The 25,888-nt window shown below is 35.9% G+C and overlaps 1 pseudogene; it reads right to left on the bottom strand.

Moving 5' to 3' along the window:
* Window positions 1-1,826: 1,826 nt before the first annotated feature.
* Window positions 1,827-23,781, bottom strand: LOC115416915 (palmitoyltransferase ZDHHC13-like; annotated as a pseudogene).
* Between the last annotated feature and the right edge of the window lie 2,107 nt (window positions 23,782-25,888).

Genomic DNA, 25,888 nt, shown 5'->3' with positions numbered 1-25,888 from the left:
TAAAGCGGCCTTCTGTCTTTACACAACGTTGGCTCAGTTAAACCGTCACTGTTCAGGTCTTAACGTGTATGAAAAGGCTTAAAAACTGATTTAATTTGACAGTTATTGTATTTGCTGTTTTTATGCCATAAGATTCAAGTGTAGACATGATGGTTTTTAATGAGTTCAGATCCTTTTGTCAAAAACGACTCATTTCAGTATCTTTAGTGCATTTTACATGTAGTGAGACCAGGCCTTCTCTGCTGGCCCCCCCTGTATCTGGAACTCCCTCCCTGACCACATCAGAGCTCCACAGTCACTGGACTCTTTCAAAAACAGACTTAAGACATTCCTGTTGAGACACCATGATGTTTGTTTTATTTGCCTCATCTTTTATTCTTGATATAGTATTTTATTTTATAGTTTTTTTATTGGTCTGTCTTCTTTCTGTAGCACTTTGACATTTCGCCGAATGAAAAGTGCTTTATAAATGCAATTTATTATTATTATTATTATTATAATTATCATTAAGTGTAAATCTGCAGAAAATGGAAATACAGAACCAAAGTATATATAGTACAGAGTAAAAGTAATTTTTACATTTCATCACTATGTTTTCTGCATCACTGTTTTATGATTTAAAGATGTTCATTGGTAAATCTACAGTTCAGTGGCAGAAACACAAATTTACTCTTAAATGCGAATTATTTGCCAATAAAAAGTCTCTGAAACTTATGAAACTGATGAACTATTAGTTTCTATCCAAATGTTTTTCTTCAATTTGTGCAAAAAAACCTGAGTGTAAATGGTTAAAACAGCATTAATGTTAAATTATTCAGGTCATCAGGACCCGAACCAACACTTCAGATTTTGTTATTGTATAAATAGTGTATACACTATATAGACAAAAGTATGTGGACACGTTGAATTCAGGTGTTTCTTTTATAACAGGGGTCTGGGATACAAAACAATAATGACCAATGTTATAATATAGTTTTATATTTGGATAAATATCAGTGCATTGGTTAGTTTGGTTTCAGTAGTTGTGCTTCCAAAATGCCTCAGAGATGGTTTTTACTTAATTTCTTTTTTTTTTATCCATGCCTACGATTTTAAATGTTCTTCCTCTAAATTTCTAAAATATATTTCATGCTCTGACTGTTAATATTTATTTTCTACCAAAACTAACCATCTACTTTCATCACATCTCACTGAGGAAGAAAAATCTCCCATTAAACTTCAAGGAAATATTGATGTTTATAACAATATAGACAAAAGTAATGGGACACATCATGTCTATAGATGTAAGATGTCCTATTCATGATGACTTAAGATAAAAAACATCAATATTTCCTTAACGTTCGTGAAGAAAGTAGATGGTTAGTTATGGCAGAAAATTATCATTTAGTCAGAGCATGAACAATATTTTTGAAATTTAGAGGAAGAACATTTAAAATTCTAGTCATGGATAAAAAAAAATAAAATAAAATCAATGTTGAGAGAAATTAAGTAAAAACCATCATTCAATATTTATCCCAAATATAAAACTATGACATTAGACATTATTGTTTTGTAGAAACACCTGAATTCAACGTGTCCACATACTTTTGTCCATATAGTGTATCTCTTCATTTGTCAAATGCTCAATATTAGATGGAAATATTCACATTTTCTTTTGCTAATTTTCTGAAAATTCATTACAAATTGCATATGTTTGGGTGGAAACCTGATCACAAATATGGATCTATCAAATATGTGTGAGAAGAAATATGTTAATAAGTGATAAAACCAAACAATACTGACCCCGTGTTGGCTGTTTCTGCTGTGATTTAACCCACACAGAGGCATTTTAAGGCACAGGCACAACATAGTTTTATTTAAGTATAGTGGTCATTCATTATTAAACGCATGCAACTCTTACAAAAGTCATAAAACCAACTGTGCATGTACAAAGATCCCTTTTCCCTCAAGAACCGATGTTAAAAATAGGCTTGACTCATATAAAACAATCAAAACTTCAGTTAAATTTAGGCCTTTAAGGTTCTATAAACTGACAGGTGAGTTTTCATCTCAGTTCTTGTGGTCAAGTATAAGGCAGCAGCAATCGAACAGCAGCCGGATCCAAACGCATCTACACCCAATTCTGGGAGGGTTTTTTTAAAAATTATTTTTACTGGTTTCTTCTTTTCCCTTCACAAGGACCCAGGCGCTAAAAAAATAAATAAATACACTTTGTGCTTTTGGTCCGCTGAACCGAGGAAAAGCCTGAGCGAGGAGCGGCGGCGGTCACACCATGTCGGGGTGTCCGAACGCGTCACGGCCTGGAGGAAACTGCTGCGTCCAGTCGATGATGGCGGGTTTGAAGAGACCGCAACAACGAAGGTGGAAGAAGGACACCAGGTTCCTGACCACGCCAAGACTGAGGACGGCACACAACCAGGGTTAGATCAACAACAGGAAACAAAAACCAGGAACAAGTCAATGGAAACACATGACGCTTTTAGGCATAAAGGGTTTAAAGGGCTCATATCTATGTAAACCCACTTTTCTTAGCCTGTGGTTCATTTCTTTGTGTATTTGGACCCTAACAGTTCATACAGTTTGAATTTGAACCCTCCAGGTGCTGCAAAATTATCTTTATATTCATTTGGGCAAAAATCTAGTGGATTTCTACCACCTGTTTAAATTCCTTCTTAATTTGTTACATTTTATAACTAGTTACGTCACGACATTTGCACATATAAGGTCAAGACTTCCGACGAACATTTCTCCAAGTACGACATAATTGTTTGTCAGCAGTAGCGGTTGTAGTAAAACTGAAAATATGTCCAAACTTCGAGCCGATTACCTAAAATGCTCAGTTGTTGATTGTATTAATGAACACAAGTGGCTGAACGGGACAGAGCAGCACGGTCAACAACCTGGAGGGGGCGGGGTCTAAAGTGGCTCATGTGCATTTAAAGGGCCAGTGCTCTAAACCACCTCTCTGGTGTCATTAGTCAGAAATAGGGTTGAAGATGGACCTGTGGAGTTGAATGAATGAAGAATTCAGACCCAAGCAGAGCATTTACAGTTTATGGAGACCACAGGGAAATGTTGGAAAATGAAGAATTCCATTTAAAAAGAAAAGCTAAATATCCCTCCTTTAAGGTCAGAATTTACATGGTTCTATGTCATATTTATACTTTAAAACAGGGCTGTCAAACTCATTTTAGTTCAGGTCAGAAAAATAATAACAGTGACAAAAGCAAATTACATAATGAAAATGTTTACATTTACAAACTATCCTTTCACATCTAATGTGAATAATCTAAATAACCCCAAACAACCTGAAATTTCTCAAGAAAAATAAGTGCAATTTTACTATCACGTCTGTTACTAAATGTTTTGCGTATTTGTTGATCCACTGTAATCTGTGCAGTTGTGTTAATAAGCTGAGACGTGATATTGTAGAAATTGTTTTTATTTTAGTTCCAAACCCCAAACCTTTAACATATTATACTTGTTACCTTTTTGTCACATTGTATCTAATGCACATGTATAAATGATAAGTTGAGGCATAATATTGTTAAAATTGCACTTATTTTCCTTACAAAGTTTCATTTTTTTCCCAGGTTATTCACATCTTTTTTGTGGAAGGATAGTTTGTTTCATATTTTCACAATTTAATGTTTTTTTGGGCATTATTTGTAGGTTATTATGCTATTATTTTCCAACCTGAAATTTCTTAAGAAAAATAAGTGCAATTTTACTATTACGTCTGTTACTAAATGTTTTGTGTATTTGTAGAACCACTGTGATCTGTACGTTATATGAGAAGCAGACACATGATATTGTTAAAATTGCATTTCTACTTTTTTGCACCAAAACAAAGAGAAAAATATGTAGTTTTATTTATTGGTTATTATGCTGTTATTTTACCGGTCCGGCTGAATGTGAAACCTGAACTAAAATGAGTTTGACATGAGTTTTAGTTTGAAGAAGAAACTTTGATGATTCCATAAAACAGATGTGTGGATTTGAACTCACTTGTACTGATTTTGCCTCAAAGACACTGTCTGACGCATCTTCCTCTGATGGGCTGATAGACTGGTTATCTCCGCTGTGGTGAGACCCACGAAGGAAATCTAAACAAACAAAACACATCAGTACAAATAACAACAACAATCAGACACCACCAAAACCAAACCACCATCAGTGGGATGTGTTTAGATTTAATAAGATAAGATAAGATAAGATAAGATAAGATAAGATAAGATAAGACAAGACTTTACTGATCCCACCATGGGGAAATTTAACAGTTTACAGCAGCAAAATGCGACACACCTGTGCAAAAGAAAAGGCAGGTAGAAATAAACATTCTTAAAGTATAAAAATTTAAGTATAAAGTTTCAAGATATTTACATATTTACATAGTGATTGCACATATACATGATGTGACATGGGGGTGGTGGAGGGTCAGTAAATCGACACAGACTCATATGGACGTGCTGGTTAATGTAGCATCCACTCACCTGGTAAAGCTGCACCACCAGGGTCAACCCAGACCAGCAGGTGTGGTAGAAGGTCAGCAGGAAGACGGCGAGCACCCAGGGAGAACAGCTGACCAGAGCCGAGACCACGCCCCACAGGCCCTGATCCGCATAATGAAACTCACAGTGAGTGGACCAGTCTGTGGAAAGTACACACAACATCCATGTTAGGCTGCGTCAGCTCACACTGAATATGTGTGTGTGTCTTATCTACATGTTTTACTTTTACTGAAATTAAACATTCAGACAAAATATTGAACAATTCGATCAGGGTTATGTTCCATACAAGCGCCGAAAAATGGAGTTATTCATGTCGAAAACACTTTATTTTCTAAGCACAAAACAACCAAAACAACTTGTATTAACCCTTTAAGACTCCCATTACAACATACATACATTTCTTTATGTTGTTTTTGTAATAAAAGTGTCAGAAAATGTCTTTTTTGCCAATACATTAGCACCTTTTTTCAGACAGAACTTAACTTTCAGTGTCAGGTCATTAATTATCATTATTATATGTAATAAATGCTTAAAACAATGTGTTATAGATAAAAAAAAAAAAATCATATTTATTATAAGAAACAACTGTAAATGTGCAAAACGACCCTTTATGAGATTATAGAAATTAACTTTCAACTATTTTACTTGTGCTCAAACATGTTTTTTCCAGATTACTGGCTTCGTGTTGTCCTATAGACAGCATTAGTCTGGCATCGTAACAATGATGAACCCCGACCGAGAAACACCAACCATTTGCTGTGAAACTCACATATAATAGAACCGTAAAACATCCAGGCTCCCATCAGCATGAAGGAGATGAGGAAGAGGATGAAGAAGTGATGGTTCCTCGCACCTGGAGGAGAATAGGTCACAAAGAACACATCAACAGGACATCATCTGTCAAACACTCACAGTTTAACTAGTACGTACATAGGTGTGTTTTATCTGTTTTCATCTCGGTACAAAAGTAATCTGAGACACTATGGATATTATTGATGGTCAGTAGACCTCTGGGTGCAGGATTAGAACCCAATTGAGGCTTATTCCCTCTGAAAATCAGCTGCATGACCCAGCTTTAAACAACAGGTAAGAACAAGGGAAACCGTTGAATATGAATTAAACAGTGGATGGTTCAGGTCACTGGTTCTGTTCGAGTTCGTACCGATGCATCCATTGATCCAGACGGAGTGGTGGTCGTACTTCGCCACACAGGCGTCACAGCTGAAGCAGTGGTAGGTTCTCATGGGTTTCTTTATCTGTGAATAGAATAGAATAGAATAGAATAGAATAGAATAGAGTAGACTTTGTCATTGTGTGTATGATGAAATTAGAAGTACTACTCCAGTCAGCGCGACAATATTAATAATAAAAAAAAAAAAAAAACAATACTTCAGAAAATAAGAATTAAAGTGAATACAAAATGACAAAAATGAAAAAATAAGCTAAGAAAATAGAAAATAAAATTTTACAAAAGTAAAATAAGAAGCTAAAAGTAGAATAAAAATAAAAAATAGACATAAAATATGAATAGACACAATATGAACAATATTAACAGTATGTATACAGTCGCGGAAAAAATTATTAGACTACCCTTGTTTTCTTCAATTTCTTGTTCATTTTAATGCCTGGTCCAACTAAAGGTACATTTGTTTGGACAAATATAATGATAACAACAAAAATAGCTCATAATAATTTAATTTCAGAGCTGATATCTATCTATTTCCATGTTTTCTTGATAATAACCAAAATCACTTCAGTTCTTACATCAATATCTATGTCATTGTACTGACAAAACCAGTGCTTTTAGACATTCCATGTTTTCTTTTTTGTCTGTTTTGGTCACATGATACACACAGGAGTTAGTACTGGATTGCATAACCATTGTTTTTGATGACTTTTGATGGTCTATTAATTTTTTCCACGACTGTATGTATAAACTATATGAACAATATTATATGTACAGGGTGGGGAAGCAAAATTTACAATATTTTGAGGCAGGGATTGAAAGACAGTGTATGACCAATTAGTTATTGAAAGTCATGAGAATTTATTTGCCACAAGAAAATTTACATAATAGAAAATGTTTTTATTCTATGTGTCCTCCTTCTTTCTCAATAACTGCCTTCACACGCTTCCTGAAACTTGCGCAAGTGTTCCTCAAATATTCGGGTGACAACTTCTCCCATTCTTCTTTAATAGTATCTTCCAGACTTTCTCGTAATAGTTTTGCTCATAGTCATTCTCTTCTTTACATCATAAACAGTCTTTATGGACACTCCAACTATTTTTGAAATCTCCTTTGGTGTGACGAGTGCATTCAGTAAATCACACACTCTTTGACGTTTGCTTTCCTGATTACTCATATGGGCAAAAGTTTCTGAAAAGGTATGGATAATAGTGTTAGGTATGATTATGACATCATTATATGTTTGGTTTCAAAACAATTGACAAAGTGCCTGCTGAGAAAAAAGAACTAAATGTTCATCGTAAATTTTGTTTCCCCACCCTGTATATGTATGAAGTGAAGTCTATATAAAAATAGTGGATTTATGTTTGGATCCATATTGAATAAATATTCTATTGTTATTGCAAGAACGGAAGATTATTGCATGACTTATTGCAAATAATTAACATTATAGAGGGTTATTGCACACTTTTGGAAGTGGTTGCATAAGAGTGAAGCATCAATAACAGAAAAAAATAAACATAAAATAAATAAAGGTGTGGTTGTTTCTCTGTCTTGTTGGAACTAAGTAGAGGTCTCACCATGCAGGAGGTGCAGAATATTCTGGGGTCCAGACAACCGGCTTCAGCCAAAAACCAACACATTCTGATAAAAACACAAACAGACTCTGATCAGCTGTTGACAACACTTCACACATAACATGAGAGTCCATTTAACAGAACTCCCACCATCTTCTTCTCCTCCTCAGTGGCTTTAACGAAGCCTGGGTCGGTTCTGCAGGACCGGAGGTAGTAGTACAGCAGAGCCGTGGTGTTCAGGGTGAACAGAACCTGGACAGTGGCACTGGGGCCATGTGGGGTCAAAGGTTAAGGAGCAGATAGTTCAAAATAAACATGTGCAGCTGTTAAACAATGATGTCAGCCTGACGTTCTATGATGGAAATGACCACATGAATAATAACCCTCAGACACAGAGAATACCCACTGTGGTTCAGGGTTCAATTACTAACCCTACTCACATAATTTATAAAGTAAGGGGAGTTTCTCAGCTTTCCAGTGGTATCACATTATTATTATTATTATTTACATACTTATAATATTTATCACTTATATGTTGTCGCTACAACTACTATTACTATTACTACTATCACTTCATTATAATAATAATAATTATTATTATTATCATTATTTCTGCTATCACGTGCCCATATGGCTGTGACTCTGCAGCACAAAACACATCAGGGTCATACGATGAAGAACACTATATGGACAAAAGTATGTGGACATGCTGAATTCAGGTGTTTCTTTTCTAACAGGGTCTGGGATACAAAACAATAATGACTTATGTCAGAATATAGTTTTATATTGGGATAAATATTACTGTATTGCACTGAGGTTTCTAAACTATATGGACAAAAATACTGGGACACATCATGTCTACAGCTGTAAGATGTCCTGTTCATGAGGATTTTAGATAAAAACATCAATATTTCCTTAAAGTTTAATGGCAAGATTTTCTTCCTCAGTGAGATGTGAAGAAAGGAGATGGTTAGCTGTGGTAGAAAAGTATTATTTACAGTCAGAACATGACAAAATATTTTAGAAACTTAGAGGTAGAACATTTAATATCATAGTAATGGATAAAAAAAACCCCAAACAAAATCAATGTTGAGAGAAATTCAGTAAAAACCACCTCTGAGGTATTTAGAAGCAAATATAATTTAAGCCAAACTAACCAATGATATTTATCCCAATATAAAACTATATTCTGACATTAGTCCTTATTGTTTTGTATCCCAGACCCCTGTTAGAAAAGAAACACCTGAATTCAACGTGTCCAATACTTTTGTCCATATAGTGTATTATTATTATTATTATTATTGTTATTATTATTAATAGATTTTATTTATAATGCACGTTTCATTCAAAGAATGTCAGCGTGCTACAGCAGAAAAGGTCAGATTAAAAAAATATCATAACATTGTGACACAGATACGTTTTCAGTTTAGCTTTAAAAGAGTCCAAGCTTGTGTTTCTCAGCTCCACGGGAGACTGTTTTATTACACTACAAATAAAGCAGGATGAATCCAAAGCTGCTTTTCTGTCCTTGTTTGTCCTTGGTGTCCTTCACACAGTGATACGTTGAAGACTCTGAGCTGCATCTCAAGTATGTACATTAAAATTAATCATGTCACAGACCTGTCTCCACTCTACTTTACTCATTTAACAGTGTTCGACCCTGGCGTCCTGACAGCGTGTTTGATTTCCAGTGTTGGTTGTTAAAGGATATCAGGCAGGAACCAGAGGAACCAGGTGACGAGCATCCAGAAGATGGAGGCCATCAGAGCCGAGGCCGGGAGGAGAGTCTGAAAGACCGGACTCGGGAAATTCCTGTAGAAAAAAACACTTCTGTTAAAGTATTAGTTCAGGGATTTTTCTGCATTTGACATCATCATTAAATAATCCTCTACACATTTGTTGCTTCATGCACAATGAACAGCTTTGGAAATAGTATAATTATAATATACTATAATTACAAGCATCACAAAATTGGGGCAGGACAATATGAGCTCAGCTTCTTCCTATTCCTTTTTCAGACAAAAATAATTGTTAAAGAGCCACAATGAAATTGCTATACATTCGTGTGATATTTATTTTCTTTTTTGGCTGATTTATTTTGATATATTGGAGTGTCCTTTTAAATTTGGAATTTCTTTTGCCACCTCATGTTCGAAATAAAGTCTATCTTTATCTATACATCTATAAGGACCATTATAAGTAAAGGCACATTTTTAATATTTCAAAAATTCGTCAAAAATTTAAAAATCGAAATTTACGAAAACTGTGAACACACTTTGGAGATATTGTCCCAAGGAAGCTACATAAAAAATTTGAAATGAATCTGACCAGTAGTTTTGGGGGAAGAAGATAAAAAAAAAGACATAAGATGATTGTAATATATTTAAAAAATATTAACCAACTTTTGTATTTCTGTTCTGCAAACTGACAACAAAAAGCTTGAAGGACGTATGACTAAATAACAAAAGGCTCCTTTGTATGAATCTGTGAACGGTGTGGTCACCTTGAGGCGAGGTTGACGACTCCGATCACACAGGCCAATAGGATGCCTTTAAGTAACCACGATTCTGAGTTCATGTCTACGATCGCTCCTACGCTCCCAAACAAGGCGGTGCAGATGAGACCTGCAGAAAGGTCTGAAGGACACCAACAGAACGACGTCAGATGAGACAAACCGTTAAAAAACAGAAGGTTTTCAGTGTTTGGAGACCAGTACCATGTATCTGTTGACGATTCTCAGGCATTGGGAGTTGGAACGAATCCTCTCCTGTTTGATATGGTTCAGCATGTGATGATGAGTGGACTGTGGACCTGGTGAGCCAGGTCAATGGGGTGTGGCCCTGGGGGCGGAGCATAAAAATACCGCTAATTACACAGGACAACAAAAGTATTTATATTTGTCCTCCGATTACATTAGATTGGACTAGATTAGATTACATTACATTACTTTAGACTGGGTTAGATTAGATTCGATTATTATTTGTCTCTGTATTTAGATCCAATCTGATATATGTGAAGTATGAACAGCAGGAAAAACAGCTTCTATAAACCACAGTGGTTGTATTTAGTGTGACCTCCCTTCCACTTGACATGTCTTTAACCCTTTTGTTTAGACAATATGACATTTATGCTTCTTCTTATAGTTTTTCCTTATCCCAAGTGAATGCGCCGTACAATACACAACACGTGAGGGGGTTAATTTCCAAATCACCAGACATCTACAGGTTCTACTCATCCCATGGGAACAGCATGTCTGATGCACAATTCATACTTTCAGCTGATTTTATACCATTGAAAACATAATTATAAACATTCTATTAAATTTGCACAGGTAGATTTTCCTAACTATTACACCCCCGTCCTTCAGACATGACTCAGTGAGTTTTCTCTTCTCACGTTGATGTTTTCTGTGTCCACACTGGCACCGGCCTCCAGCAGGATGTGGGCAGAGTCGATGTTTCCTGCCAGTACAGCACAGTGCAGCGGAGGTGTTCCTGTTCACTTTGTCTACGGCGCTCACAGACGCATTATTTTTGATTAGAAAGTTAGTGGGTTCAGGCCTAGAAAGGAAAGAAAACACACAAGCGCACAGATGGGCCAGTTCAGATTAGGAGTCACCTGGTTTTATTCAAAAATCAAAATCTTACCAAGTGCATTTTTCTCTTTTCGAGTCAAAATATCTCATCACACTTAAAATAAGACATAATTACCAAAAAGAGTAACTTTTCAGTGAGATATAAGAAACTTATTTTTAGACGACAGATCTGGGAAAATCTTATTTCAAGAAATCTTACCAAGATAATTTTCACTTGTTCCATTGGCAGATTTTTTTTTGCTTGAATTAAGCACAAAAAAAATCTGCCAATGGAACAAGTGAAAATTATCTTGGTAGATTTCTTGAAATAAGATATTATGAAGATATAAGTTATTATGGGATGTTATAACTTTCTAAGTTGCTGTTTGCTGATCCCATGGTCAGACTAAACTGTGACATTTCTGGACCTTGTTCAATTCCAAGCAGATCTTAGTTCAGCTACTGACAACACAAACTGAACAGAAAACAGAGGTGATTTGTGTTTTACTGTGGCTGTTTTCAGTCTAAAAACCGAGCTAAGCTAACAGAGCTATAATGTAAACTATTAGCTGACGCAGCACATGAAGATAATTAGACACAGTGTTATTTTGAGTTTTAGTTCGAAGAAGAAAACTTGATGACACCATAATACAAATGTGAGGAAACAATGAGTTTTATACTTCATTCAGTGACTGATACAGTCTGTGGATACACGGGTTGATTCGTTAGAGGTTTTGATCCTAAGTGTGTTCTGGTGCCAGACTGACCCCTGCTGGTCAGAGTAGCTTTACTGTCTTAGTTAATATGTGAAGGAGTAAAAATCTTACCCAATTATCTTCTGGGCTGCTAACATTAGTGGTGTCTGTCCATTGCAGTCGGGTGCATCTACTTCCTGGAGACAAAGAGTCATGTCAGGAAGGGCACGTCCAACAAAACGCATTTAGAACAACCCGGAATATAAAAGAAGGAGGAAAAGGTCAAAGTTCAGCAGACCTGTCCCTTCGCCATCAGATAAGCTGCGATGGCCATGTGTTGGAAGAGGATGGCGAGGTGGAGAGCGCGGGTAACCTTCTCCATCTGCTATGGGGGATCTGCACCGTACCTCATCAGCTGGATCACCATGGGGAGGTGGCCCTGCCTGTACAGCACAGGTATTACACTTCACAAACGCATATTTTTACTGTTTTTATTTAGTGTCAGTGTTAGTTTGAGATATTATGAGAAAGGTCATAATGTACAGACGCTCAAAAAGGTCAGATGAATAACGGGTGGCATCAAAAGTGATTAAAAAGCCACTATTTATACGGAGCTGAATCAAAAAAAAAAGTAAGATATTCTCCACTAGCTAATTAAGTTTCAGAAAAACACAGAAAGGGCAGCAGTTAATGGTTGATGGTGAAAAACTCTGGACTTTAAACCCTATTATGACTCCCTATTATAAGAGGCCTAGATTTGTTCATGTTTTTTTTTTTTGCAATAAAAGTGTCACAAAATGTCTTTTATGCTAATTGTTTGGCGCCTTTTTCAAAGAAGAACTTAACTTTCAATATCTAGATATTAATTATCATTATATATGTAATAAATGCTTAAAACAGTGTGTTATAGTAAAAAAAACAAAAACAAAACCACACTTAAATTTTTTTTTACATATTTATTTGAAAAACAACTACTAATGTTCACAATGAAGCTTTATGAGATTATAGAAATAAACTTTCAAATATTTTCCATGTTAGTTTGTCTAGATCATTCTGTGTCCGTGTACTTCTTCTTATTTTTAGTTCTTTCTAGTCATTTTTATCCTGTTTGATAGTCTGTGTTCACTTTCTGTCTAGCTGTAAACAGAGGCCCCACATTTCACTCACAAAACATCCACCATCTGATTCTTTTACAGACAGTGTATCTCTTTCTGCCCTGGCTAGCTGTTTGCATATAGATTTGTATATATTGTATTTAAATATTACCTACATTTATATAATATTTACAGCTAAAATACAACTATCACGGAGCTAGTACAAACTGGAAAAATACAGACAAAAACAAGAAAAAAGGGTGAAAAAAGCTCCAGCAAAACTCGACAAAAACCCAGCAAAACACACTAGTAGAACACTCCAAACAGCACATCACTACTATATACATTATTTACTAGAATTCACCACAAAACACACATAAACCTCTTTAAAATGCTGTTAAAAGTACTAAGTGGTCTCCTCACCGACTGCATCTGCTGCTGTCTACCTAATCAAAGTGATGGATCTCAGGTTTCAGATGCCGTTTGAATTTCATCACTAGTGAGAACGGTTCAGGAGTTACTGTAATTAATGTCGTAAAATGTAAAATGTGTTGCCCGATACACACATGGTCTTAAAAGGGTTAAATAATCAGTGACCTGTTGTGTTGTTGTGGTCATGTGTTCACCTTATGGCCCAGTGGAGTGGAGTGGAGTTCAGGTCTCCTCCGAGCTGGTCGACGATCGCTCCTTTAGAAATATAATACCTGACAGACACGAGGAAAGGGGAATTTGAGCATTTATGTAGTTACTGTACAGCGTTTAACAATAAAAATGCAAATCAGATCCCATTTTATGTCCAATTCTTGTAGAAAATTAGGACACAAAGGGTTCACTGAAGCCCATGTGTGTTCTACAGTCTGTAAATAATGTATCTTTTATCTTTCTGATGCTTGTGTTCATGTTTCTACAGGACGTGGTTCTTACTTGACCAGCTCTGCTCGGTTGTTAATGGCCGCCCAGTGCAGTAATGTGACGTTTTCTTTGTCCGGTTGTCTGACATCGTATCCTGCTTCAACCAATTCCTTACATCGTTCCAAGATTCCAAACCTGAGGAGATCATACAGAGAAAAAACACCTGAAAAATGTACTAACAGAGTAAAAATACTGCATTATTTTACTTCAGTGGAGTTTTCAGACATCTGTGTTTGTGCAGTTACTCTTCAGATAACTTCTCTTTCTTCCTTTTCACACTAAGATCTGCACTTTCTACTTCTTTTATTTCATGTCTTTAATTTTAATGCATTTGAGAGGAATTGGACATTATTTCTTATTGTATATCATTGTGCATCTCTGGTTTCAATCTGAGTGTATGCAACTACAGCAAAAATAAAGGGTGAATCCATTGGTGACTGGTTTCATATGCTTTGAACCCTTTAGGTGCCAAAGTTTTTTTCAAAAAAAAATTCAATTTTGATATCAAGTTTTCAAAAAGCTGTATCTTGGAAGTGTTTAGAAATAAAGTCATACTGTAAAAGAGGAAAATATTGGGTATGACCCAAAGTTTATGATGGGAGTTTTAACATACAGTCGCGGAAAAATCATTAGACCATCAAAAGTCATCAAAAACAATGGTTATGCAATCCAGTACTAACTCCTGTGTGTATCATGTGACTAAAACAGACAAAAAAGAAAACATGGAATGTCTAAAAGCACTGTTTTTGTCAGTACAATGCCACAGATATTGATGTAAGAACTGAAGTGATTTTGGTTATTATCAAGAAAACATGGAAAATGGATAGATATCAGCAGATAAATTAAACTACTACGAGCTATTTTGTTGTTATCATTATATTTGTCCAAACAAATGTAACTTTAGTTGGACCAGGCATTAAAATGAACTAGAAATTGAAGAAAACAAGGGGTGGTCTAATATTTTTACTGCGACTGTATTTACATGAAAGTTTTATTTGTGTGTTTTGTCATCTTATCCTAAAGTAAATTTACTTAAAAATTAGTAGAAAGTAAAATGCAAAAAGTTTTAGGAGTTTTTTAGTCAAACAGCAGAGTAAACAAATCTGTCCTTATCTATCCAAACTAAACTAAACTAGAAGCACTCGGAGAGCGCAGACCTCCACCAAGGCTGATCAGTGGGCCCCCCCGCCCCCGAATACCACCAAAATTTAATCATTTCTTCCTTATCCCATTTCCAACAAACCCTGAAAATTTCATCCAAATCTGTCCATAACTTTTTGAGTTATGTTGCACACTAACGATCAGTGGCCCCCACCCCCCCGTGGGCCCCCCCACCCCCGATCACCACCAAAATTTAATCATTTCTTCCTTATCCCATTTCCAACAAACCCTGAAAATTTCATCCAAATCTGTCCATAACTTTTTGAGTTATGTTGCACACTATCGGACAGACAAACAGACAGACAAACAAACAAACAAACCCTGGCAAAAACATAACCTCCTTGGCGGAGGTAATAAACTTTACTTGCTAAACCAGCTCAGGACCACACCTTTAAACTGGATTTTCTTCTTCACTTTGAATAGAAACATGCCCTGAAATGGTGTTAGGATTGAAGGGGCACATATCCATCATCTATTGGTGGGAGGTGGTAACAAGGTTTGGTAACTATGTTCTGTTTCATACAGTTATGTTGCTTGTTGCAATATTGTGACTTTGGCGCTTATAGGGGTTAATATTTTATACTTTGAGGACATTTCAGAAGCTGGTCTAGGTACAAGAGTAAACTATGTGGAGTCCACTCCTCTGTTTGACTAAGTGCAAAAAACAGCCCTTTTACCATGATATAAGAAACATGAGTACAGTTTCCTCCTCTGCAGTTAAAGCAGTACTCAGCTGTGTACACATGGTTTCCTCTGTAGTATTAGAGGGTGTGATGGTTGATCAGATAGGAGCGCCGATATACGTCTTTGTTCCTGCTTTTCAGGAAGAGCGACCTTTGCTCTGCTCGAAATTCAAATAAGCCGCAGGTTTAGCTAGTTTTGCCCATTCTGAAACCAAACATTCGTTATTTACCACCATAAAAAATAAGAAAACATAGTTCAGTTAAAAAAACTCATCTATAGAGTTTAGTATGTCAGAGGGAAATCCTGTCAAATAGAGAAAGTAGACGTTATTTTCAGGTTGCTTCATAGCGGTTATGTTCTAAAGCACAAAAACCACACTGCTGTATAACTCTATAGCAGAACTGTCAAAGTCATTTATAGTTAAGGTTCCATATTCAGCCCAATATTATCTCAAGTGGGCCGGACCAATAAAATAACAGCATAATAACCTATAAATAATAACTACAAATTTTTCCTCTTTGTTTTAGTGCAAAAAGTAAAAGTGCAATTTTAACAATAATATTTCTCTGCTTCTCATTATAACTTATGGATCACAGTGGATCTACAAACACACAAAACATTTAGTAACAGACGTAATAGTTAGTAAAATTGCACTTCTTAAGAAATTTCAGGTTAGAAAATAAAAGCATAATAACCTACAAATAATGCCCAAAAAAACATTAAATTGTGAAAACATGAAAACAAACTATCACTCCACAAAAAAGATGTGAATAACCTGGAAAAAAAATGAAAATTTGTAAGAAAAATAAGTGCAATTTTAACAATATTATGCCTCAACTTATCATTTATACATGTACATTACACACAATGTTACACAAACATTTGGTAACAGGTATAATATTGTTAAAGGTTTGGACTTTGGAACTAAAATAAGAACAATTTCTACAATATCACGTCTCAGCTTATTATTAACACAACTTACAGATCACAGTGGATCTACAAATATGCAAAACATTTAGTAACAGACATAATAGTAAATTACACTTAGTTTTCCTAAGAAATTTCAGGTCGCTAAATAACAGCATAATAAAATATAAATAATGAACAAAAAACAAAATGATGAAAATATGAAAACAAATTATCCTTTCACAAAAGATGTGAATAACCTGGAAAATATATAATTTTATAAGAAAAATAAGTGCAATTTTAACAAAATTACACCTCAACTTATCATTTATACATGTGCATTACATATAATGTTACACAAACATTTGGTAACAAGTATAATATTGTTAAAGATTTGGAGTTTGGAACTAAAATAAGAACAATTTCTACAATATCACGTCTCATCTTATTCTTAACACAACTTACAGATCACAGTGGATCTACAAACACAAAAAACATTTAGTAACAGGCAGAATATTGTTAAAATTGCACTTAATTTTCTTTAGACATTTGATTTTGTTCAGGTTATTCACATTTTATTGTCAAAGGATAGTTTGTAAACGTACATTTTTTTTTCACATTAAACTAAGAAGAAAATTTGGAGTCATTATTTCGAAATTATTATGTCATTATTTTCTTGCGATTGCATTGATCTGTATGTAGAACCTGAACTAAAACCAGTTTAACATCCTTGACTGTTAATATCTTCAGTGTAATTTTTGTACTTTGCAAGCTCATCCCGTGGGCCGGACTGGAAGCTTTGGTGGGCCAGTTTTAGCCCGTAGGCTGCATGTCTGATACCCCTGCTTTAAGATAAGATAAAATAAGATAAGATAAGATAAGATAAGATATACTTTTATTAGTCCCACAAGGGGAAATTCCAGGTTTAGTATCATACATCATGTCGTCTTATTTAATTCCCACCTTTTGTATTTACTTTCCCCACAGTGGTGCTCAGATGCCCACTTGTGAACAGACTGGACGTAGTATTAAGTATTAAGTCCTGTTTCCTTTCCATGTGTTGCAGTTGTGTTACTGTTGTCCACTCCACATCCTCATAACATGTCTACATGTGGAAATGTGTGATGTTCTGCTCTTTTTCTGAACTGTGGCTTCATGCTAATTTGTGGTTTTGCAAATGTGTTCTTAACAGTAGAGCAGAATGAGTCAGCGCCTCTTCAGTTTTATATTGTTCTTCTTGCACAACATGACCACTATTACTGTAAAATACAAGCAGAAGGAAGGGTTTTATTCACTTGTGATGTTTTTAGCTCTGTACTTCAGTGGTATCCTTTACTGTGACCTCTATCTAACTAGTACATAAGAGCAGGTGTTTTTTCCCAGGGCTGGAAAACGTTGCAATAAACTCAATGCCCTTGTTTTAACCCCTAAAAACTGAGTGCTACTTTAGTGGCAGTTCCCAAAGGAAGTTTTCACTATATCACCATTTATTATATTATCCTCTGTATTTTATGTTTTTTTTCCTAGTGAATATCATGTATTTTCCAATACTTAATGATCTGAATGAACTGATTATGTAGATGTTCATAAATGCTCAGGTTATCGTTGAGGGTTATGATATCAGAAACAGAGAAAACTAAAGAAAAAGTGCCTTTTTCAACAAAATATTTCAGTAACTGAACATAAATCAAGTGTCTCCATCCACTGTCAATTATCAAACTCCATGAGTTTTACTGGTGAATCAATATTTCCTTTTTTCTTGTTCATTTCATTGATTATTTTGGCTGTTATTTGTTAATTTGTTGCCCATTTTATTATTTTTTCCTCAGTTTTGTTCAGATTGTGACATTTTTTTCATGCTGCTTATTTGCTAATTTTTGTTCATTTATTCATTACTTTGGCTGTTTTTGTTCATTTTGTTGCTTATTTTGTTCTTTTGTATTTTATTTTAGTTTTTCTTGCTTGTTTTTTCAAATTTTTTATAATTTTGTAGGTTTTTTATTAATTTTTGTTCATTTTATCCACTGTCATTGATCCAACTCCATGGGTTTCACTGGTGAATCAATGTTGTAGAAGATGACGGTGTTTCCATGGTAACTACGGAGCATCTGAACATCCAGATTTGTCATATCTGATGACCAGGAAAAGATGAATTACTGTATTTTACACCAATTATTTCCATGTATTGATAGGTTCAGTGGATCAACAGGTATTAAACAGTTTAGATCAGGTTGCCAGCGGATGTTTGAGTCTTTATGGGTTAATTGATTCATCAGTTTTCCTAATAACAGCCACTGCTGTTAGGGTGTCACAATTTGTAATTAAAGTGTGACTAAAGGTTGTATGAATGCTGGGACATTGGCGAGACACTCGTCCACTCACTGCGTTGCCTTGATGATGTCCCAGCTGCTGCTGTCGTCCATGTGTGAGCGTTTCTTCGGCTGCTGACAAGGGTCCATTATCTGGTCGGAGCTTTTCCCAAACTGTCCGTGAAAGGCGGGCATGAAGCCGAGCCCCATGCCCCCGAACGCCGCCGCTCTCGGCCCGTGACTGTGGGAGTGACCACCATGACCATGATGACAGCTGTCGCCCATGTGGCTGTGACTCTGCAGCACAAAAACACATCAGGGTCATACGATGACGTACACTATGCGGACAAAAGTATTGGGACACGTTTAATTCAGGTTTTACTCATACATCATTAAATAAATATCACTGAAAGGCATTAATGTTTATAAACTATATGGACAAAAATATTGGGACACATCATGGGTACAGCTGTAAGATGTCCTGTTCATGATGATTTGAAACATAAATATCAATATTTACCTGGAGTTTAATGTGAAGAAAGGAGATGGTTAGTTGTGGTACAAAATTATCGTTTACTACCTCATTACCTTCACTGTTCCGAAAACGTATCATACCAAAATTTTTCTGTACCGTTACACCCCTATCATTTACAGTCAGAGCATGAAAAATATTTTCTAAGTTTAGAGGTAGAACATTTAAAATCATCGTCATGGATTAAAAAAAAAAAAAAGTGAATGAAAGTATGTGATAGGCCTAATTGGTGTTTCTTGTTTGTTTCTTGCAGCTCAGATTCAATCCTCTGTAGCTTTTCTGCACTTCTATCAATTGCAGTTACTTTATTCTACATAAAAATGCACAGATGAAGAGCTGTGAACACAGTTCTAAAGATATTCTGACTGTGTAGAGGATGAAATATGTAAATTATGTGGGAAAGTGTTATTGCTCAAATAGATAAGAAAAAATAACGCTGTAATAATTATTAATAATTATGGCATTTTACAGAGAGTTTTCACATTCAATGGCTCAAACTTACAGATTTGTAATATTAACACTGTTAGCACATGTTGCAAGGCTAGTGAGTTATTTCAGTCCATTTATAGTGGTATTTCAGCATCTGTTTGTGCTTAAGTGTTCAAATTTAACATAAATTTGCTGAGTTTGTGTAATGTGTATTTTTGCTGCTGCTGCTGCTGCTGTTGATGTGAAAGGACTAAGAGTTTAATTTACAGACACTTTAGAGTTATCCTGATAAAACTCTAATGGGACACATTTTTCCAAGACAGTCTGGGTAATTAATAGAGAAACTACAGCGGTATGTTGAGGAAAATGTGGACTAGTGTTGACTCCATCTAGATATGGTCAATACTGTAATAGAGTTGGTTTGAAATGATGCATAAATGCAGACTTTCTAGTCAGATTCAACAACACAGAGCATCACAAACAGCATAAGCCTCCAGAAATGAGAGAAAAGTTGAAGAGAATTATAGTTGGGTAGAAATTGGCGATCAGGCTACAAGACCAACCAGTGTGTTTTTCTGAACACATAACGAACCAATGACATCAAACGTATTGTTCTACATCAGACAAACTGGAGCTTTGGATGCCCAAGTCACTGTAGACTGTATACACATGTAAACTGTGTTCAGACTCATAGATTGATGCTGTGTATGATTTCTTTTTTCAACCACAGAAGACTGATCTGGGGCCTGTTTTGTTCAGAAATCCATGCTGAGTGATGAAGTGAGGCTAGACCTAATCAATTCTCTACATCCTGGTTTCATGTGTTCCATTTTAAACCACAGTGGAAGTAGTTCTGGTCAATCTGCACAGCTTTCCACAAAACACCACACAGGTCGATCACAGATTTACTGAATCTGAACTGGAAAAGAGTTGCATCACATATTTCACACCCGACAAGTAACGGCCATTAATGGGCGTATGAGGAAGTGAAGTATAGAAAGAAACATTAAAGAAGAAGAGCTGCAAGAAGAAACATGACAGGGAATAGCAGAATGAATGTACAGTATAAATCACTATGTTTCACTTGGCATGTCTAATGATCTCAACAACAGCAGACTTCAGAAAAACAATATAACAGTAAAACTCTAACACGGATCATCCTAAAATACAGTCAGCTCATTGAATAGTAATTGAATGGCAATAGTATTTTAATGGTGGCTGGGAGAAAATAAAACAAACAGAAATAGATAAGAACATGAGACAAATAAAACAGTAATGTATGTGGCAGCACTGAACCTGACTCACATCAAACTTCAGCCAGGTTATCTGTAAAATCCCTGCTTAATCTAGTGTCCCTAAAGTCTGGACACATAGACAAAAATAAAGATTTTCAAGAAACAAAAATTTCATCAACATTTTATTAAATTGGAATATTAACAAATAACATCTTCAGTATGATTTCCTCATCATTACCTCCGCCAAGGAGGTTATGTTTTTGCCAGGGTTTGTTGTTGTTTGTCTGTTTGTTTGTCTGTCCGTTAGTGTGCAACATAACTCAAAAAGTTATGGACAGATTTGGATGAAATTTTCAGGGTTTGTTGGAAATGGGATAAGGAAGAAATGATTAAATTTTGGTGGTGATCGGGGGTGGGGGGGGCCCACGGGGGGGGGCCACTGATCAGCCTTGGCAGAGGTCTGCGCTCTCCGAGTGCTTCTAGTTTGTAATGCAAAGGTTGATGCGCTTTGCAAGATTCTTTGTGAACTCAATGGAATAACTGCACACTGCCTTTGATTGTAGCACATTCACTCTTTATCCGTTCAATCAAGTGTGTTCCATCAGTGATTTTCATTGAGTGCACATTCTCCTTTAACACACCCCAGAAAAAGAAGTCAAGGGGGTTAAGGTCTGGTGAATGAGGAGACCACTCCACATAACCACATCTTCCAGTCCAGTTAGGGAAATTGTCATTCAGCCAATCTTTTACCACCAAAGTGAAATGGGTGAAAAATATACAGTAGTTTATGAGATTTCCTATGTGTTCACACTTTGAGGGACACCCTATACTATCATGGTTTTGCTCTGCCATTGCAGGACTCAATCTGGGCACTGCCAAGGCCAAATGAACGTAAAATCAATGTCGGGAGCATCAAAATAACAAAATTACTTTCCCCATCTCTGGTGGCTGTAGGTTCTCCACAGCAAAGATATTTAGTTTTGTTTTTTAAGCTTTTTAAATGTTGTTTAGATCATATCTGGTCCAGATTTTCTGCATTTTTCTGTGGATATAATCATAATAACCTGACTCTAACCTGGGAGGCAGATGTTACTGTCTAAAGTGGAGGAGTTGAAGTAGGATGGAGGGACGGATGGAGCTGGAGATCAACAAGAGGATCAGGGCAGCGTCGGCAGCGATGCGTCTGCTGCAGAGGTCTGTTGTGGAGAAGATGGAGCTGAGCCAAAAAGCAAAGCTCTCAAGTTACAGCTCAGTCCACATTCCTTCCCTCAGCTATTGTCACAAATTACAGCTAGTGACCGAAAGACACAAGGACACAATGGTGGAAATGGGTTCACTCTGCAGGGTGAGGAGTTTGGCCATCCTGGGGGGACAGAATAGACCACCATGCTGCTGTTGGTGCTGGTTTTACTACTGTTTACTGTCTTTTTATTATTTTGCTGCACCTTTAGCCATAAATAATTTTGTTGTAGGAAACTGCAATGATAATGAAGTTCCTTATGTCCTAGAGTCCCTGGGCCTAAAAATCAGCCGGAGCCAGATGAGGTAGTAGTTTGACATCTGCTCAGGATGGTTCCTGGATGCCTCCCAGGTGAGGTGTTTTGGGTGTGTCCAACCTGAGAAAGGCCTCAAGGCAGACCCAGGGAAGACCAGAGGAATTCCATGTCTCAGGTAGAATAGGAACACCTCAGTGTCCCCCCAGAGGAGACAGAGGAGGTGACTGGGAACCTGGATAAGAGGTGGAACATAAATGGGTTTTCATATTTTAAAAAAAAAAAAAAAAAAAAAAAAAAAAGTACATATATGTGTTGGTGTATATTATATGTGTGAGTGTATATATAGATATTTTATTTTATTCACTATTGTGAACATGGGCAATTGCATTTTTATGAGTGGGTGTACATACAGGTGTGGAAATATGTATATAGTTATTAAGTATAGATGGGTATATTGTTTATTTGTTTAGTAATACTTTGTAAAATCTCCTTCAATTAAATAAAAGTCTTTTAAAAAAAAAACAAACAAAAGATACATGGGTGGGTGGGGTGACGAATGGATGGATTCACAATAACTGTTCATAATAGTGATAGGCTATAATTTGTCAAAAATGTAAAAATTTCTCATGAGACGACCCAAAATCCACAGCACATGCATCTAAAAATATCAACATCACCGAAAACCCCTGTAAACCCAGAGAAAACACTGAATCATCTTAATTTTTCTGAAACAGGAATCAATAAATAATCAAATCCATACCACCACTGCCCATCTTGTATTATACAGTTATCAGTATACCTTACACGAGATGGTATTTAAAGTTTTCCATATTTTCAACATGTTCTCCCTCAAGTGAAACAGCCTCTTAATTAAGCAGTGATTTAAAGAACCCACATTAATCCATGTGGTGTTCATTAGTTTCAGAATAAGCAGATGGCAGATGTAAACTTCGGTCTGTTATGAGTAAACACAACTGATTATAGGTGAACATGTGCAGATGATAGTTTTCCAGCTGGTTGTTATCTAATAAAAATGAAAGTCAAATCCTTTCATAGTTATTTTTCCGGTACGTGTCATCTTTGGCTGTTCTCATCATTTACGGTTCGTTAGCTGTCAGTGCATCGACTCCCTTCAATCTAGAAAATAAATTCACACCTAAAGCTAAGTGCTGACACAAAGACAACCGTTAAAGAGGATTAACCAGACTAACTACCGCTGTTAACTAACTCAGGTAACTAGCTAACTGACAGCTGTAATGTGTCCGCGTACCTCCGGACAGGTAACCAACAGCCAAGCTAGCACTTTACAGCTAATGCTAACAGTTTGCCACCGGAACAGAGGTTAAGGAGAACATCTGGACGTCCGACAGCTGTCGTCCAGCCACGGTAAGTCACACAGGTGCAAAAAAATAAGCCTTTAACGAACAGAAACACACTCACGGTGCTGTCTTCAGTCCAGTCCATTTTGTTGTGGAGGAAAGAAAAGGAAAGACCGGAAATGACGTCAACGCGATGCTCGCCTGTCAATAAAAGCACCGAAGAGGTTAACTCAAACTTCAGGATAAAAGCTCCATGTGCATTGTGAAAACATCAAGTTTAGGTTTTAATGAATAAAACAATTTTTAAAAAGAATACAAGAAATATTACAATGAGGAGCTTCAAATGACATAATAACAGATAAGATAAGATTAAAACTTAATTCATCACATACAGTTACACACAGTACAATGCATAGTGGAATGTATTTTCTACCTGTAGCCAATATTAAAATAGAAAAAAAGACATGCAGCAAATAAGATAAAAAAAAAAACATATATGTGCATATAAATATAAATGTATTTATTATTTATAATTAACCTTTATTTTACCAAGAAAAGAATGACTTCTTGAGGTAAAAAAAAATTATTTGCAAAAGTGTCCTGACTAAGACAGTAGCAGTAGAAATTATCAGCCATACAAAAACGTACATAGTGAAACTCAGTGCTAAAATCATACATAAAACATACTAAAAAACATACACATAGAACACACCAATAATTTGAAAGGTACTTAAAGTATACAGCAATGTTCCTTGAATGCATCTCAAAGCAGAAAGTAATTCAATCAAATACAAAAACATCCATATTCAGATTTTGTCCTTGAAATAATAATATAAAATGAATAATTGTATAAATAAAAAAAGTAGCTCTTGTATGCACTATTAATTTACAGTATTACAGATATGGTGGCAGGTGCATGTTTTCCTTGTAGTAGACCTACTAAAGCTCAGTGTTGGGCTTAGGGGTAAAAACTTTTCTTCAGTCTCTCAGTTTTGTTCTTTGTTAGAGGTGTGCTTTAAATTTATTTAAAGATATTCAATTTCTCTACTAGTTTTTTTTATTTGTATTATTGATTCTGCCAGTTTGTTTTTTATTCTTTTATTTTGGTTTTAATTATTCTTCTGTACTGCTCTTTGGTCGACTACAGCTGTTTTAAAGTGCTTTACAAATAAAGCCTGATTGGATTAGTGTCTTCTTTAGTTCATATCACAAATGCATAAGTGGCCTTGATTTAGTATATATGTGTGAAAGGGTTTTATGAGACTAAAAATACTAAACCACTCCTCCTCCCCCTTTGTGCATCTCCATTCATGTGTCCTCTTCCTTCATCTTCTACCTTCACGTCCTCCTTCACCACATCCATTAATCTCCTCTTTGTTCTTCTTCTTGCTTCCTGCCTGGTAGAGAACATCTTTATCATCCTTCTACCAATGTATTCACTATCCCCTCTGCACATGTCCCAACCAGACTAAAAATGTAAAACAGCGAGGCAAAAAAAAAAAAGGTAATAAATTAAGTAAAGCAAAATAACAGCAATAATCCTGCAGATGTGTTCCTGTCACAGACACTAAATGGTACTATTCAAAGTGTTTAACACATTAGAATCTGTGATAAATCATAAACACATCTGTGACTGCAGGAAATCTGGGCCTAACAATTTGTTTAATATTGTCAGTTCTGATTTGAGTTTAACCCATAAAGACCCAGTGCTACTTTTGTGTCAGTTTAATTGAATTTTTCTCTATATTTAACCATTTTTGAGTGATTTATCACCATTACATAAATATCATCTTCTGTATTTTGCATTTTTCAATGTAAATCAGGTATTTTCCTGTACTGTATTCACTGATCACGTAGAAGCTCAGCATAAATTCAAAGCTCATTATATCAGAAACAGAAAAAAAGGGACTTTTACTGGTGAATCAATGCTACAGAAGATGACGGTGTTTCCACGGTAACTACGGAGCCTCTGAACGCCCAAATGGGTCATATATGATGACCATGAAATGATGAATAACTGTATTTACGCCAATTATTTCCTGTATTGATAGAATTAGCAGATCAACAGGTATTAATCAGTTTAGCTCAGTGGCTGTTTGGGTCTTTATGGGTCAAAGACTGAAAAAAGAGAAAATTCCAGTTTGTGATTTGTCTTTAAGGAGAGCAATTGGGATGTTCCTCCAGATTTATGCATGTGTTACCAGTGAAGCAGTAGTTCCCTCTAGTGGTCACCAAGATTTAAAGGTTGCAGTGGCTGGTGTTTCCAGT

This window comes from Sphaeramia orbicularis, chromosome 3, assembly GCF_902148855.1.
Source record: "Sphaeramia orbicularis chromosome 3, fSphaOr1.1, whole genome shotgun sequence".
NCBI lineage: Eukaryota > Metazoa > Chordata > Actinopteri > Kurtiformes > Apogonidae > Sphaeramia > Sphaeramia orbicularis.
Note: the sequence above shows the minus strand (reverse complement) of the source record. Positions and strands in the feature narration are given on the sequence as shown.